Raw genomic sequence first — 17,479 nt, 5'->3', positions numbered from 1 at the left:
GTAGGTACAGAATGATTTAGTTTATTTACCATTTTTTGGATGGTATTTGGCTAGTTGAGTTGATAGTTAACTATCTCTTATCAACCATTTGACCAGCAACCAGACATAGCCTTAGGAGATAAAAACCCATAATATATATCATATGCAAATGACATAATGCTAATGGATGACATGAGTTCAACGTTAAATGCTACAAGAGTTTTGCTTTTGGGGGCTATGAAAAAGTTTCAAATTTAGTATGGAATATAATTATGGTGCAATAAGTCCATCAAAAAATTGAGTCAATTGTATCATTTTTTTAATATTGAATTTAATGTATAGAATAATGAAGAGATAGAATAAGACATATCATATATAATTGTCAAGTAGATTATTATGCCCCAAATCAAAAACATAATAAACACTACATATCTCCAAGATGAACTACACAAATATGCAAAGCTACCTAAATAACAAACCTAATCATTTCATAATAATTTTAAATCAATAACAAAATAATCTTAATCCTCAAGAATTATTTTAACAAAAATTTCATAAATTATTTTCATCAACAAATAACCTAAGATAAGAAATGTCATAGAATTCCAAGATACTATTAATATTTAATGTAGATAAAAGGCTTCAAATCTAAGCTAAGCTATTACAAAATCAATTGATAAAGGAGATGAAGACAACTAAGGTCTACTAAATGCTCCAAGCAATTTAGTGCATTCTCTCGAGTCTCAAAGTCAATCATAGATTAGAATCTAAAAATTAAAAAAAAATAATGAGATTGACAGCTCAACCAACGACAAATACTTCTGAGTGGTTCCAAGCATGTTAACAAAAAATAAATCAAATACAATTTATAGCATTATCATTGATTTGGTAAAATTTTATTTTTATCAAATTTCAAAAAATAATATTCTTTTTTCTTTTCAAAAGTATACTTCACATAAACTAATGCTAAATTCAACATTTAGCTATGGGTACGTAACCTGGTAGTATGAATCAGATAATAGATAACATGCATCCAATTATCACTATTTTAATTACTAATTGTGCTATCAAAATTAGTTTCTTAGATTACAAGTCAACAAAACTAATGTACAATCTCCATTGATGGCATAAAATATAACCATGTTAAAAATATAAATATAAAAGTATTTTCACAAGTTACCTAGTTGAATTTGTGAATTAACTTTTAAACATATCATGTGTTCAAAATAGCTCATTTTCAAAAATATAAAAATGCATATGTTGTTCTTATATCATTTTTAAAGATAAAACAATTAGAATATTATGAAGACATGCTTGACTAGCATTTATTCAAATGGAATTCATAAAAAGTATTTTATCAAGCAAGAAACAAAGATTATTAGATAAGATATATATATATATATATATATATATATATATATATAAAGTATAATTTTTCTAAGATCTCTTAGGAAAACACACTATTGTGTTAGGTCGTGTAACTCTTCTTGCTTCAAAATCTTACATCAATTAGATATGTCAACATCATCTATTGAAGGTGATTAAAATTCAATTAGCCTATTATCTTTGAAGTCCAATAAGATAGAAAAATCCTAAAAAATCTAAATAAAATAAGATTGGGATATTGCTGGGAATTCTTCATGTTTGAGCAAGAATGGAGGAAGGACAAGGCTAGTTAGGTAGTAGTACCCGATGGATTGAGTTACCTAATCAATTGTTTAGGAGTGGCTAGAGGTCAAGACCTCCTTACACCAACATTAATGCAGGTTGCAAGAGAGACCCTCTAGGGTCATCTACCATCTAGAGAAAGAAAGAAGTCTGAGAAGATAGAGAAAGAAAGAGAGAGGAGAGAGAGAAGATAGGGAACATAGAAAAGAAGAAGAGGGAAATAACCATAGCTTGATGGTCGGGTGATGATCAATAGCCGGAGGGCTAATGATAAAAGGCCACAGAGATGATGGCTAGCGATTTAGAAAACAAACAAAAATAAATGGCAAAAATAAATATTTCAACACTATAGTGGGTATTTATAGATTGCCAGTAGCTGGGATTTGATGATGGTTAGAAACCATCATAAGGAACTAGTCAAGAACTCCGATGATAAGCACCGATGGTAGAAAATGTTGGAAAAGAAGAACAAGCCTACTTTTCAGATATGGAAATAGAAGATTGAACAAGGAAGACTTCCATTCAAATTTTCGATAGCAAACTTAGCTAGTGACGAGGCCTTACATGAGGGTTGAAAGAGTGATGAAATCAATGTTAAACAAAAGAAATCAATGGGGAGAATGACATGAGAATCAATGGTGGAGCTTGAAAGGGGGTTGGGTTGCCTTTATGTGGAGCCACGGCTAGGGTTTCTTTGCCTTTGACAGAGTCTGAGTTGAAATCCTCCTCCCATATTCAAGTAGGGCTCTACCCTAATTTAGAAATCAGGAGTAGTTCTTTGGGCCTTGCTCTGGCTATAGGGCCAAGTCAAAGGATTGGACCTCACATAGATAAAACAAAAATGGGTGCTTTTTGATTCTATGTTATTCACTATTGACAACAAATTTTTCGATTAATTAGCTTATTACCAACTATGCCTATCTATTTTCTTTTTCTTTTTCTTCTCCTCTTTTTTGAGGAGTATAACTATCCATTTTCATAGATTAGACTTTTACAATTGGCTTTTAAGGAAATAGTATCTATTTTAATGCGCTAACACACAAAATCATTCTCCTCGCTTCAATTGTAGGTGCATGTTTAAGAGGCTTTTAATTATCTAATTTATGTGGTTATCTTCGCACTTTTGTAGATCCAACTAATAAGGACATGTTTCTAATGATAATCCAATTGAATGCAACCATAATACTTAAGCACTTGTAGCTTTTACAAGTGAAACTAGTACCAATCCTTTTGGCCAATCAAGTCTACTTGGGAGAAATCGTGCAATTGGAGTAGAAGAAAGTAATAGTATTTGTGGTGCTTTACCAAAGCCTCTAAGATTCACATCATGCTGGCCTTCTCCGGAGGTTACCCCTGCCCTTCCTGCCATAGGTATCTTAAGTTTCCTAATGCACCGATTTGTAAGAATATTGATAATGGTTTTGCATTGTAGGTGACAATGAGCAGCCAATCAAAATTGAAAATGATGATGAACCCATTTCTCCTTTTGATTGGTCATGCTGGAAATGTGAACAAAATATAATAGAGTAATTGGTAAAGTATTAATGCTTGTCATATTTACTAGAGTATTCATGATGTATCTTTAATGTTCCCAAGTAGTGTCTTTAGAGTTCCCTATAAGTATCAATAGTTGTCTCATGAGTGTTCTAGTACATTTATACAAGGGGTATATCAAGAGTCATTATATAACAAGATAAAGCAATATAATGACTAACTTATATGTAAGCAAGAAGAAGCAATGGAATGAAAATATTAGTGAATATTCTCTATTGACCTTGATCTCTTATTTTCTACCTCTATATCAAAATTGAGTGATGTCTATTCACTTCTCTCTGACCCCAACACAATGGTATTAGAGCCATGGAGATCCTTTAAGGCTGACAAAAATGTTATCTAAGGGGAAAAGGCTAATTGACACACCCCAAAACCATCACCAAGGTTGACACTATTCACTACACTTATGCCCATCACTTGTTAAGATCTAGTTGGACTTTTATTATGTTGACTCAAGTGCACCCATGATCTTTCTATGGACTACATGTCATGACCAAGATATATGTATATCCACATGATTATGATTGGGTAAGACATAATTTCAATCGATTTCATGATTCTCGTGTCATTTTGAATTTCATTGATTTTGATCCTTAACTAAAATTAGTAAAATTATATATTCATGGCTCCTTTTATGATCTTAATCTTGAATGTTTTATATCAAACATTTGGATAACTAGGAGCATGCTCACTATCATTTGATTCTTACACTGAATTTGATTCCAATTGCTCTTGTGCCAAGACTATAGGTTTAAAACTAAAGTCATGTCCTCATCTTCTTGTCATATGAGTAGGTTTTGGTTGAAAATCATTGAATCTAGTGAATTTTGATGGAAATGCTACCAGAGCGAATCTAGCCCATGGCCCATATGAAATAGGAAATACTACATCAAAAGTCTAGATTGGATTTGCGGGGCTTATAATTAGATTTGAATGGATTTTAACCCTTAGCCTAACGAGGATGCTAGAGCTTAAATAGGAGAGGGATAAAAGGACCTGTGCGAGCATGTATTTAGTTCTATATGGGCTATGCAATAGATAGATTATAAGTATTTATATAAAATCAAAAAATCCAAATAGTAATACCTTCCGATTAGTCTTTACAGATGAGGTCCTAAGCTATTACACTAACTATTTGGGTTGTGACAAAGGAGAAGGAACTCAAAGTGCAGAGAAGTGAAAGCATTATAATTAGGAAGGTGAGAGATAATAGACAAAGTGAGAGAAAAAGAAAAAAGATGAGAAAAAACTAAAGAATAGAATTGATTTTCTCAAATGAGAATTTAGTGCTTCCAAATTACAAGTTTTAGAGAATTCCAGCGTGCTTGTATCTTGATGCCTATGGTTTATGGGATGTCACTAAAAATCCACGTTGTTGCATTTTAAAGAAACTTTGAGAGGAGAAAAAAGAGAAGGAATTAAATGTTTTGAAACAAGTAATGCATCAAGAAATTTGAAGCTTGTTAAACATTTAAACCCTCAAGGATGGGTATAGGAAAAGCTTGAAATTATCTATTCTTGTTACAAAAATCAAAAAGCTAAAGAACGTTGTTTACAAGTATGATGAAGATGATTTTGTGGAAGAAAACTTCCATGAAGGAATTGAAATAGAAAAGATTGAGATCGCAAAATTTTGATGAGGAGAGTGAAAAAACAAGAAAAAGAAAAATGATGATAAAGAAGAAAGAGAAAAAAGGGAAGAAATTGAAAGAATAAAAGAGGAAAACAAGAAGACAGAAAAAGTTGATAGTACGAAAGATAGAGATGTTGAGGAGTTGAAAGGTGATTTTGCTAAGAATGACTTCATTTGTGAGATCATTTGATGGGTACAAAATGTTAATGATAATGAGAAAACAATGATTAATAATGTTAAGAGTTTGAACATTGAAATAAAAGATCAATTTTGTGTGACCATAATGACTTTAGATATAAAAATTCCTATTTATATTTTAGTTTGGAGTTTTTTAAATGATACAGCTTGGATAAGCTTGGAGCTCTTACTTAATCAAGAAGAGCAAGTACCATCAAAGTTGAAGAAACATGAAAAGCATTGGTTTGCATGCAGAAACAAGAATAGGTGTGGACTAGTAAAGATGCTCTTCACTAAAAGTGGTGCTACCGCACAAGCAAGAGAGAGACTTCCATAAGCCATTAATATCAATAGAGACGGCCATGGACATTGTTGCATTCAAAAGAAATGATTCGCATACACTCATACAACAATTAAATTCAAGCCTCCCATGTTTTATAGAAGTTACAAATGATGATTAACATGGCAAATAGAGAAAATTTGATTTAATGGCAGGTGTTCAAAATATGGACCAAATTTAGTCGAGTAGTTAGCAAGGTACTAACGCAAAAAATTAAGTCATGATTCCTAGATTTTTCATGATATGTCTCGTGATCCTAAAAGGAGTGTCTTTTGGAGTTCCATATAAGTCTTACGATAGTCTATTAGATGTTCTAACACATTTATGTAAGGGGTATATCAGGAGCCACTTTATAACATGCGCATGTTCGGTCTATTCCATCATTGTCATTAGATAATCTGGAAAATATTCATGGAGCTTGACCACACTTTCATGGGGGTGCAGTTGAGTAAATCATGGCCCAATAACCATCTCCATATCTAAGCATATATGCAGCCAATTATATTCTGTAAGATGAATTTTTATAACGTGCTTAACATTTAACTCTTTTTTTTCCAGTGGAACGCATTGATGATGTGCCTGAACCGCTAGGCTGCAAGTGTCCGCTCTGTAACGTGGACCTAGCATTCCAGCCGACAGGAGACAGTTCCCATGCGGTTCTGGTGCACGTAGTCTTACCATGTGGTCATTCATATCATAGTAGTTGCTTTGATGAAGTATATGGTTATGTAGGAACAAATGAAGATCCTCCATGCTTTTGCTGTTCTGAAGGTGGAGGTTGACGGAGGAATTAAAATCCCATCAGGCACTTCTTCTAACTGCTGTAAGTTTGTTCTACCCACCATTTTCTTTGTTTTCAGTCTACTGAGAATATTTAAAAGAGTGGCCAACAAAAAAATTGATATTTGTGAACTTTGATCCTGGGAACAAAATTAAACCCTCAGTTGAATGACTCATTTCATTTCTCAACGAAACGTGAGGAAGGTCTCCCCCTACCATTTTTCTCACGAAAAAGAAAAAGAGAAAAACTGACATTGCTGGGAGCAGTGGCTGAAATGATTTGGGCTCATGTATAAGGTATTTGTGTGCAGGAAGAAGGTGCATAAATCAAGATTGGATTGGAAACAGGTGATTATTTGTGGTGATCATACGAATGTTGAAGGAGATTTTTATTTTTTCTTTTGGAATTGCTAGTTTCCTGCAATAGTTTCATCAGTTTGTAGAGATGGATTTGGCTCGATTGTTATAATTACAATGTCACCAGTCATCCAAGTTTGCAAATGCTGAAGCCTTCTTTTTGCACCACTAACTATTTACTGTTGTTAAATTGACCTGTAAGAACATATTTGCTGCCTTTTGTTGGTTTTCCTCATCATTACATCTGTCAATGATGGACACTACGGCAAATGAAGAAAACTGTGTCGGAGAAACTGAAGAGTTCAGGATTCTTAACTGTAGGATCATTTCAAAGTACCTGGAATTCGGTCATCAATGCCCACGAGTGATTTGGTGAACCATGTAGGACATTGTACATCTAAAGACTAATTCAGGCAATCCACTAGTATCTTGTGACAGTCCACCGACTAAAGACATGCTGGAAAATATTACCTAATACCTTCTCTGTGGTTCCCTGATTTCATCCGTTTCTGATGAAAAATCCCTTATGCCGACTGCCGATTCTATTTGCTATCTAATACAGAAGGATGCTGGCACAGCTCAAAAGCTGCAGATAAACAGTGTAGACTATGCTAAGGTAATTATGTCATGGATAATGCTTCAACGCAAGGGTGGGGGGGAGTCATCGCTTGATGTTCCAGCTGCAAAGGGAGAGTCCACTGATGCTTCTTGCTGCAAGCACATCTCAAGAAAAGAATCACTTGGAGAGCCACGGATGCTTCTTCCTTGCATTGCTTCATTGCCTCAGTTCTTGTTCAGCATATCAGAAGATGCTGAAAATCAGTCCACATAACTTCTCAGCCGAAAATCTTTCATATGAAATTACATCAGTTCTTGTTTATATAGATCAATGTAGGTAAAGTGTCTGGGTCCAAATATTGATGACGTGATAAACTACACATCATTGAATAGTGTTGTATTTTGCTGGAGTTTTCTCTGTTGCCGTTGTGAAAATATATATTCCTCTAGGAGCTTTATGTCTTTATGTAAATTTATGCTCAGAATCTCCAATGACATTTATACTCCCACTTGTTATCACAGTCTGGTGTCTCTCACCAGTCACCAACATAACAAGAAAGAGTTCCGATGTTGAAGACAGTGCAGGATTACCATCATGGAAGCTATTCATTTTACTTGATCATTCTGTCATTGAGGCATGTTGATGGATTATTTTATCACTTTGCCTGCAGTGTCTAGGGTTGGATACTTCATGGGTGCAAAAATTTCAATGCGTTTTTACAAGTTGCTTCCCAAACCCTAACCAAGATGTGAAGCATCAACTGGCCCAGATCATTTTGAGCTTAGAATATTTCTCTTTGAAGCACCACCAGAAAGAGCAAATAATGTACATGGCACCTGTGCTTTTTCATTATTTGTTCCCACTCTGAAACAAATAAATTTCAATCACTTTTAAAAACTAAGTAAAAACTGCAAGCCAATTCATCTTGCATGGCGCTTGAAAGAGCTTGAACAATCACATAACAGAATGAAAACAATTAATGACTGATCATAAATATCAAATTAAAAGAAATCATCATTTACAACGAAGGATCTCATTTGACCATAGAGCCATAGACATAATCTCTAGGCATGCAAATATATTTTAACTTTACTCGTACCAATTTAACATCTATAACAACAGCATAGAGCAGAAGTATCTCTATATACCTGATTAGGACAGACCACCTATTTTATTGGCTCAAACAAGATGAAAAAAAAGAACATTATTAGAGAAGGAAGATGTAAATGCCTTAGAAGATCCAGCATACTTCCAAACAACCCAGAAAATCTAGTTTCCACAACCCATATCTGCTAAAGATAACAGAACCCCGTCCATTTTTGAAATCCAATTATTGTCCCATTTATATATTCCTATAATGTTAAAAAAAATATAATTTGCTGCATTTATGGATACTGAAAGTGCACGGAAATATGAAATGACAGCACAAGTAGATGGCAGCATAAACTATTAGTTTATTCATTTGTCATAACTCTGGCATTATCATTTGATAAAATATCAACTAGTATGCAAAAGTTGCAGCAGTCAGGCTGATAGTGAATGGATCATGTAGGCTTAACTGCAAAAAGAAATGTATTTTAGACAAAACCATATTCAGGCCAGCAAAAAGATAATGAGAATAACACTGCTAGGATGTGATGCAGAAAACCAGCAACCACTACAGTAAAATGGGATAGTTTCGATACTTTGTTTGGACTTTGCCCATGCCAATTCATATTGCAACATGATCCCACAAATGCTATCCAAAGCATCATGACAATGCCGGCTATAAAAGCATCGAAATTCCAACAGCCGATGCTTATAACCATTGCTAGCAGATGATGCTTATAAGCATCCCTGGATAACATCACTAATTGATGATGCTTATAAGCATCATATATCACCACTGCTTGATGATGCTTATGAACATCATCTCGCTTATATGTGGCAATGCTTTAAAGCATCACTAATTATTTCTTAAACAAAAAAATATAACAGAACAATGATCTAAAAAAATGTATAAAGATGTATCACATCATATAGCAAATCATATAATAAACCTATATATCCCATAAAATTCACTTATACATAACAAATATTGAAGAACTCCAAAGATTTTTGTTATATAATAAGAAGTCATAAAATAACATTCATATTGCATATCAAAATGACAACTTTTGACATTATCAAAACTGAAAGAACTTATGAAGAAAGTACAAGTAGATACATATATAAAATACAAAAAAGAAAAAGAGGGCTATTACTTATCCATGATAGCATCATTATCATCTCTGCAACTGTTGAAAGTATCGAGAGCCTGTAAGAAAACCAGAAAAAAGATCTCATAAGCTGATAATACAGAAATAGGTACGTATAACTCATAAAGCCTATACAATAAAAATATACATTAAAATTACATAAAATCCAAAAATCACATGTAGCTACTGACCTGATGCGGGGCAAAATCCCTTAAAAAGGATGTAATTGATCAAGCTGAGTCTTTAATGACAGTATCTCTGTCTGATAGCTTTGCCTCAGCTCTTCTATCTATAGGTCAAATCTCTGCCTTTGCTCCTCTATCTATACGTCAAATCTCTACCTCAGCTCCTCTATATGTAGGTCAAATCTCTGCCACATCTCCTATAATTCTGTCTCCAACCTACAAACCTCTGCAATACTGCTACTCTGTCTAGCGTCTCAGATATTTCTACTCACTGCAGACAACCGAGTGGAGGTGACTCGAACTTGATAATCCTTCACTCGACTATAACGCTTCGGTCCTATAAGCTTAGTGAAAATCTGAGCCTCAACGCAACTGCTCTTCATAGATGATGATGACAATGACTTGCCTACATGCTCTGCACTAAGAATTGTTGTCCTATCCTATATATTCAAGAAAAGACCCGCATATTAATGATAAAAAAAATGATATTACAAATCATTTAATGATTGAATCAATATATATAATAAGATCTCTAGACTCCTCTCATACAAAGCTGTCATCTCGATAAGTATAAGTCATCCTATAAAATTCAACCTCACCAAACTCCCTTCCATGCTCTTCCATCTACAAAAAATAAGTATATGTTACATGATACATAGTCCATCATGCATGATATATGACACAAGATAAATGGTTCATGATACACATTACATGAAATATAAAACATAAAACATAGTAAATGTATAATACATCATACATGGACCAATATGAAGGTTAAAGTTTCAATTTCAAGGAATGAAAACCAAGAGTTAAAATAAGTGTCTACATATTATGATACATGATACACGATACGTAATATATGATACATAATTTCATTAAGAAGCATTAGAATTTTTATATAAAACTAATAAATCTAATTGTTAGGAGTTCGTAACATACAAATTTATCACTGCACCTCATATACCTCATGAAGCCCGATGTGTAAGGCACCGACTGAGAGGATCATGCAGCTTTACCAACATCAGTGTATATCTGCCATATAAAGTAAACCATATGACATTTTGTATAAACATTTAATATATACTAATAATGCATAAAATAAAAGGCAAATATAGACTATATACAACCTGTCCTCTTTTAGAAAATCAGTTGCGCACAAGCTCCCTCCATTGATGAGGGTGTACATCGAAAGGACAAGTACGAGCAACCTCCTCCTCTTTCCTACCCTTCTTCTTATAGTCCTTCAACTTCCTCTCATATTCTTTCCATTTGTGGTTGTAAGACTTTAGTACCCAATCATGACTCTCTGGAGGGAGCATAAACTTACTCTACAACAAAGTAAAGAAAGATACAAATATTAAATTGAATCAACTACTATGATTGTTAGCTAGTTAACATACAATATCAACTTTATTTTTTTTAACCTATACAATCCATAATAGCTCAACTTTATATGAAGGAAGCATCTCATTCCATCTAGAGTAGTTGATCGGACATAGTTGACACTTTCTTAGGTTTAAACCATTTTTCTAATGTTCCTTTGTAGTAATTGCCACATGGTAAATGCAACAAGCACTAATCATGACACTAGCTCAAGATCACTATGTCAATATCTTATATCATTCTTGAGTATTATTATGCTGGGAATGCCAAGAAAAAAAATGTTTCGGCACAACATGCATTTTATTGATAAATTATAATGCCACATCAATCAGCTAACTTTGCTAATAGGAGAAAAATGTCATTGCACTCAACTAGATGAACCTAGACAGGATGGAATCCAATAGCCATACCGAAAAATAAATCCAAGAACCAATGGTAGCCGTAACTTACTAAATTTATCAAAAAACTAATGGGAAAACCTTGTGGTCATCAATTTTGAAACCAACAGTCACTCTTCTACAAACAACACATCCAAATTCAAATCATTCAAACATCCAGAAGCTGTAATAATACAACTAACAACCACAAGAAAACTAAAGGAAAGAAGAAACAAGGGATTCTCCAATACTCGACACTCCTTCATAAAGCATCGTGAAGATCCATTTCTAATCATTATTTTTTGATGCTTATAAAAAGCATCGGTAGGCAAGCATGTGGTTTTAAACTTGCCAATGCATTAACCTAGCATCGGCAAATAAAAGTCGGGAAAACCCCATTTTGCTATAGTGAATGCACAAATAGGCATAAACATATGCTCATAAGTGCAGAAAGGTTGAAAACAATCCTGCCTAAATCCTAATAAAACACAAAAACTAAGCAGAAAGACAAAAGAAATACATATCAAGATACAAAATTGATGTGCATTGTATACATGCATGGCCCATATCTAACACATGATCATATTGGATATAGGCCAAATATATAGAAATGGGACCATGTACCCTTATAACAAGACACCACAATGAGGTGAAGTGTGTACATATGTGGTCTACATCCAATACAATTCATGAACACAAACATGCACAATGTTTTAAGCCCCCAAAAGATTCCCTCATCCATCCCTTCCTCTCTTAGACACAAACACCAAAAAGGAAAAAAAAATTAAGGCAGATCATAACATGTTTGCCATACAAGGATTAAATAGTACAAAGAAGATAGTGAAGCATCCAATAGGGAGGTACAGTATAGGATATAAACAATTAACATGGGTACACTGACGAATGATCACATAATGGTGAAGGAATAATAAACCACATAGCATATTCCAGTGTATAAGCTTAAATACTGCTAAAAAATGCAAAATCATGACGAACCTCATAATGATTTCAGAGGAGCAGTACTGCAGCTGAAGCTCCTTAACTACAATTATGCAAACTACCACCAAGGCAAGAGTGACTCTATGGTATCAGTCAATAAGAACCAAACTATAAGATAGTGGCAACCAGGTAGAAGCATAGGGTGTGGATTTCTGCTCTGGAAGTTTCTGCATTCAGTCCAGACAATAGATATAAACATAGATGAAGATGTAACTTATTGTGTAATGTCTAAACAACCAGTAATTAAACTTTGATCATAATGCATTGAAACAAATGACGACATGGCTCTTTTTGAAACATACTGAATCAGTAGTTATGCACTTAATTTATCTATCAATTTAGGTGCCGTGCACCTGGGTTTATTATGGTACATGGGAAACACCCTAGCTCCACTTAGTAGTGTTAAATATTGCCTTGCAATATGTTGTTTCTCATCTCTTTTGCTCTATTATTGGAATGCTAGAATCTCCCCCCAATTAAATGCTAGCTATTGTTTACATGATTTGATTCCTGGCTACAATGTATGAGTACTATGTGATGTTTGTCAGACTTGAAAAGAAGGTGGTAGCCATCACTTATTCTCATCATGTTTGGTCATCTTGTCCAGTTGAAATGGACCTCTCTAACTAGGTCAGGGCCCAAAAGAATTATATATATGTGGATAGATCAACAGGGTCTTCTCCAATTGGATGCAAATAGTATCTGTTTCAGAGCATTTACTCTAGCCATTTGATTCATTTTCTACTCTTGAAGTAATTATATTAATTGCAGTTTTGTTAGGTAATTCTAAAGGGAGAAGGATAAATGCCAAGCAACATCATGCCCCTTTAATCGCAGGCCAACCACCCTTGAGTTGCCTCCAGTTGCCAACGCATGTTCCTGAATTCCAGGAGGCAAACAGTTAATCATTCTCTTGAAACTTAGGGGAGATGTGTAGGCAATCTCTCTGTTATATGGAGAGTTTGTGTAATGGGTTAGCAGTATGATGTTGCTTTCCTTGTCCCACCATTATGTTACTCTTGATTGAGACGGCTACATTTTTGTGCAAATTAATCGAAACCTACTTGAAGCTGCAGAACGTGGTCATCCAAAAACTCTCATGGTCTACTTTCTTTTTGCACCTCTCCTCTCCCCTTCTCTACTTGGTCAATCCCCCAAAAAATTACTGCATTAAACAGGAACCCCCTTCAAATACACACACCGACATAAAATCAATTAACGAATCAGCAACAAAACACAGAAAGAAAAAGGAATTAAAAACAAAACAGATCCATGTATCAGAAACCCTAGTATCGGTAAAAACTTCTCGCACCAAATTAAATCCTACAAATCACGCCGATTCCCCGTCGGATCAAAAATCTAGGATCTAACAATAACCCAGATTCCAAAATCGACAACCCAAAACCCTCGAAATCAAAGAAATTATAGGAGGCGGCACTGCCTATTAAAACAAGAGAAACACGAGATCCAAAATACGAAGACAAATCCAAAGGAGTGGCGGAAGAGAGAGAGAGAGCGAGGGAGAGATATACCTTGGCGTCGGCGGAGAGGGACGAAGCCTTGCTGTTCTTCTCCTGCTTCCTCTGTCGCCGGCGACGCTATCTCTCGCGGGCTTTCTTCTTCTCAGCCGTGGCGGAAGCAGCGAATCCTCCGTCGTGGAGGGGCTCCGCCTTCGGGCCGCCGTTGGGGTAGGAGGTCTCCACGGCCGTTTCTGCGGCAGTCATGGTCACATAGGGGAGGAGGCAAGGCAAAGAAAGGAAGCAGAGGACGCCCTCCTGGTACCCGTTTATGCTGGAATCGTCTGTTTTTCGTTTTACTAAAATACTAGCAACTCGGGCGATGCCGGGCTTGTATTTGTTTAAGAATTTTGATTTATATTTATCTGATCGTATACTGATCTTAACATAATATCAACATAATAATTATATATATATATTATGACATATTATCTTTATATTATAAATACATATTTTCTCAACTGATGGTTACGAACTGTATATAAAATTTATCATGATATTTTATAAAAATACTAAATTATGATGTAATTTATATTTTTTTTCACGGATAGTTATCCTAACATAGTAATTACTCGTATATATCTTTCGAGAGACTAATCATTAAATTTGAGTAATATTATTATTATCAATTCTGTACCAATTTGACTATTAGATATTTTTTCTTGCTGGCAAATTTTTTTTTATATTATTGAATTATATTTCATTCAAATTCAACATGTTATCCACTTTGATTTACCACATGGATTTTTTGTTCTCTATTTTCAATTTTTTTTGAAAGCTACAAAAGTAGACCACAATCACTAAATTATCATTAATACAAATGCAACATCAACCAATCACAACTTTAAAATCCACTGATAGAGAAGATTGAAAAGATTAATATGTATAATAATGGATCGACTCTATAGGAGCCACCTCCATCATGATCACCCTCGACTTTAGCCCCCTTCTGATCATCACGATCACCATCGTCGACGTCATCTTTCTCATCATCATCTATATCCACATCTTCTCCCGCATCCTCCACTGCTTCCACAACCGTTGGTGTTGGTGGCGCCACCGCTGCTGCCATCTACTCCAGTCTGCCACCACTTCGGATCTTGAATCCCCTCCTCCCCCCGATGGTGCCACGTTCTTCATCCCATCCTCCAACTACTTCTTCTCTCCCTATGGTCTCGACAACTTTGCGATCAAAACCCTCCTCCTCTCCTTCTACTCCGAGTCTAAGGCCAAACACCTAGCCAAACACCTAGCCACCACCAATCAGGACTACATCATGTGTCTCCTTGAGTTCAAGGATGATGACTCTCTCCACATGCTCCCCCTCTATTCCCATGCATTTCACATCGACTACATCGATGTCCGGCTCCGATCCCATGCCACTTGCCCCCCTCTATTGTGCAACCATTTTCCGCAATGAATCCCCCTTTCGTCCCCATGTGGGCTGCTCGAATTCACCCCAACCTCAATGATCTCCTCCTCGATCAACTGTCCGAGGTCCTTTAGCTAGTGTCAGACCCTAAATCCGAGATCACCGCTGCCGCCTATCTGCCCTCAATCTGCATGGATGACCAATTCAGCATCCGAGATATGGATTTCCTTCTGAAGATAAGGTCCTATTCTTTTGGATTCAAACGGAGCCTGCCGGCCGATCGAATGGTCTTGGAGACCTCCATGGCCTTGCTTTGGTGGTACCAATACCGAAGCTTCTGGAGCAAAAGGTGGCTGTCACCATTTGGCGGCATCAGCAGTTTTACTTTCTGGAAGAGCCACAAAACAAAGGAATTGCACTCTTTTGTATATTGTACCCTAAGCAAGGGAAAATAAGAACTTTAACCTACTAAAATAACTTGCAGACAAAGTAATTATCTTTCCCATCTCTGGGTAAACAACAGCCATGTTGGTGAGGAACGATATGTCCCCATCATCAAGCTTCATTGCTTTAGTGTAATGTTGGATTGCCGTCTCAAAGTCCTTTTTATAAGCTGCATTGCCTGCCTCCTTCTCCCTTTGTGCCTCCACCTTTCTTTCTCTTGGTTCTTTTTTCTCCCCCAACACTTCCATCGTCTCAGGCTCTGGTTCTGGTCTTCAAATTAGATAATATGCATTTAGTTTCATGGTAAAGAAGGTAATATCTTTATTGAGGATAATTTCTAATTCTTTTATTTCATTGTTCTCCAATAGGAGTATATATAGATTACAAGGTCTAGCTATTGTAGCAATTACAAGAAGGAATATCTCGATTATATACTAAGTAAAGAGAAACCAAATGTAGAATAGCTAAACAAGGAGAAAGACCAAATAAGAGAGAAAGACCAAATAGGAGTGCCAGCCAAATATGAATATGTGTTGACTTGCTAAACATAGGAAAGAGCCAAATAAGACTGCAAGCCAAAATAGAATGTTGGGTTGGAATGATTGTGTGCTGATACACCCCCTCAAGATGAAGAATCGGGAGCACGAATCTTCAGCTTGTCCTTTAGGAACCTAAAACGGGAGGTACCCAAGGGCTTGGTGAGAATATCGGCAAGCTGATCTTGGGTGGAGATGAACTGAACAGATAGTTGATGTCTTGCAACACGTTCACGAACAAAATGAAAATCAATTTCGACATGCTTCGTGTGAGCATGAAAAACAGGATTGGCCGACAGATAAGTGGCCCCAATATTGTCACACCATAGAATCGGAGGACCATGTAAGGGATGGCCAAGTTCCTGAAACAATGACTCAAGCCAGATAAGTTCAGCTGATGCATCTGCTAAGGCTTTATATTCAGACTCTGTGGACGAGCGGGCAACTATTTTCTGTTTACGAGATGCCCAAGAAATGAGGTTGGGACCGAGAAAGATTGCATAGCCTCCAGTGGAACGCCTATCAATCCCACTACCCGCCCAATCTGCATCCGAGAAAGCTTGGAGAGAGCGAGAGGTGGATCGGCGAATGTGTAACCCATGATCAGCTGTAGCTTGAAGGTACCGTAAGATGCGTTTGACCATAATCCAGTGATCAGTATTAGGAGACTGCATAAACTGACATACTTTATTCACTGCAAAGGAAATATCCGGACGTGTCAATGTAACATACTGAAGAGCCCCAACAATGGAGCGATACTGTATGGGGTCCGGATGGGGAGCACCCCCTGAATCAGAATCCTTTGTCATGGCCATTGGGGTCTGAACAGGTTTACAATCAACCATGCCTGCCTTTAAAAGAAGATCTTTAATGTAGCGGTTTTGAGATAATAATAATCCAGCAGAGTTCCGAACAACCTCAATTCCTAAGAAAAAATGGAGATCATCAAGATCCTTAATAGAAAATTCCTTAGCAAGCTTTTGAAGAAGAAGAGAAATCTGACTGGAGTCATTGCTGGTTACCAAAATATCATCAACATAAATGAGCACATAGAGGACATGAGACCTCATCCTTAAAATAAATAATGAAGGATCAGTTTTGCTGGCAACAAACCCTAGTCGGAGAAGAAATTGGGAGAGACGGTGAAACCAGGCACGGGGTGCTTGTTTTAACCCATATAAAGATTTGTGGAGATGACAGACATAATCTGCATGGTCGCGATCCTCAAACCCTGACGGTTGGGACATGTAGACTTCTTCTGTTAGGTTGCCATGTAAAAAGGCATTATGAACATCTAATTGCCGGATGGACCAACCTTGAGAGATTGCAATACTTAGAATAGACCGAATGATGGTAGGTTTGATAACCGGACTGAATGTCTC

General features: G+C 36.1%; 1 long non-coding RNA gene and 1 pseudogene across 10 annotated transcripts; one reads left to right on the top strand and one right to left on the bottom strand.

The window, feature by feature from the left end:
* Positions 1–6,772: 6,772 nt before the first annotated feature.
* Positions 6,773–14,063, bottom strand: LOC105033516 (uncharacterized). 10 transcript variants are annotated; one of them, XR_012140999.1, is made up of 8 exons: positions 13,761–14,062; positions 12,226–12,395; positions 10,597–10,797; positions 10,434–10,501; positions 10,019–10,093; positions 9,476–9,909; positions 9,291–9,343; positions 6,773–7,911 (listed from the first exon to the last, which is right to left on the bottom strand). It is a non-coding gene; the product is annotated as an uncharacterized lncRNA (long non-coding RNA). The 10 variants fall into 10 exon arrangements; XR_012140991.1 differs by having other exon boundaries at positions 9,476–10,093; XR_829993.4 differs by having other exon boundaries at positions 6,773–7,300; positions 9,476–10,093.
* Positions 14,064–14,667: 604 nt separating this feature from the next.
* Positions 14,668–15,572, top strand: LOC105033523 (RING-H2 finger protein ATL65-like; annotated as a pseudogene).
* Positions 15,573–17,479: the final 1,907 nt, after the last annotated feature.

The sequence above is a fragment of the Elaeis guineensis genome, chromosome 1 (genome assembly GCF_000442705.2).
Source record: "Elaeis guineensis isolate ETL-2024a chromosome 1, EG11, whole genome shotgun sequence".
Lineage (NCBI taxonomy): Eukaryota > Viridiplantae > Streptophyta > Magnoliopsida > Arecales > Arecaceae > Elaeis > Elaeis guineensis.
Note: the sequence above shows the minus strand (reverse complement) of the source record. Positions and strands in the feature narration are given on the sequence as shown.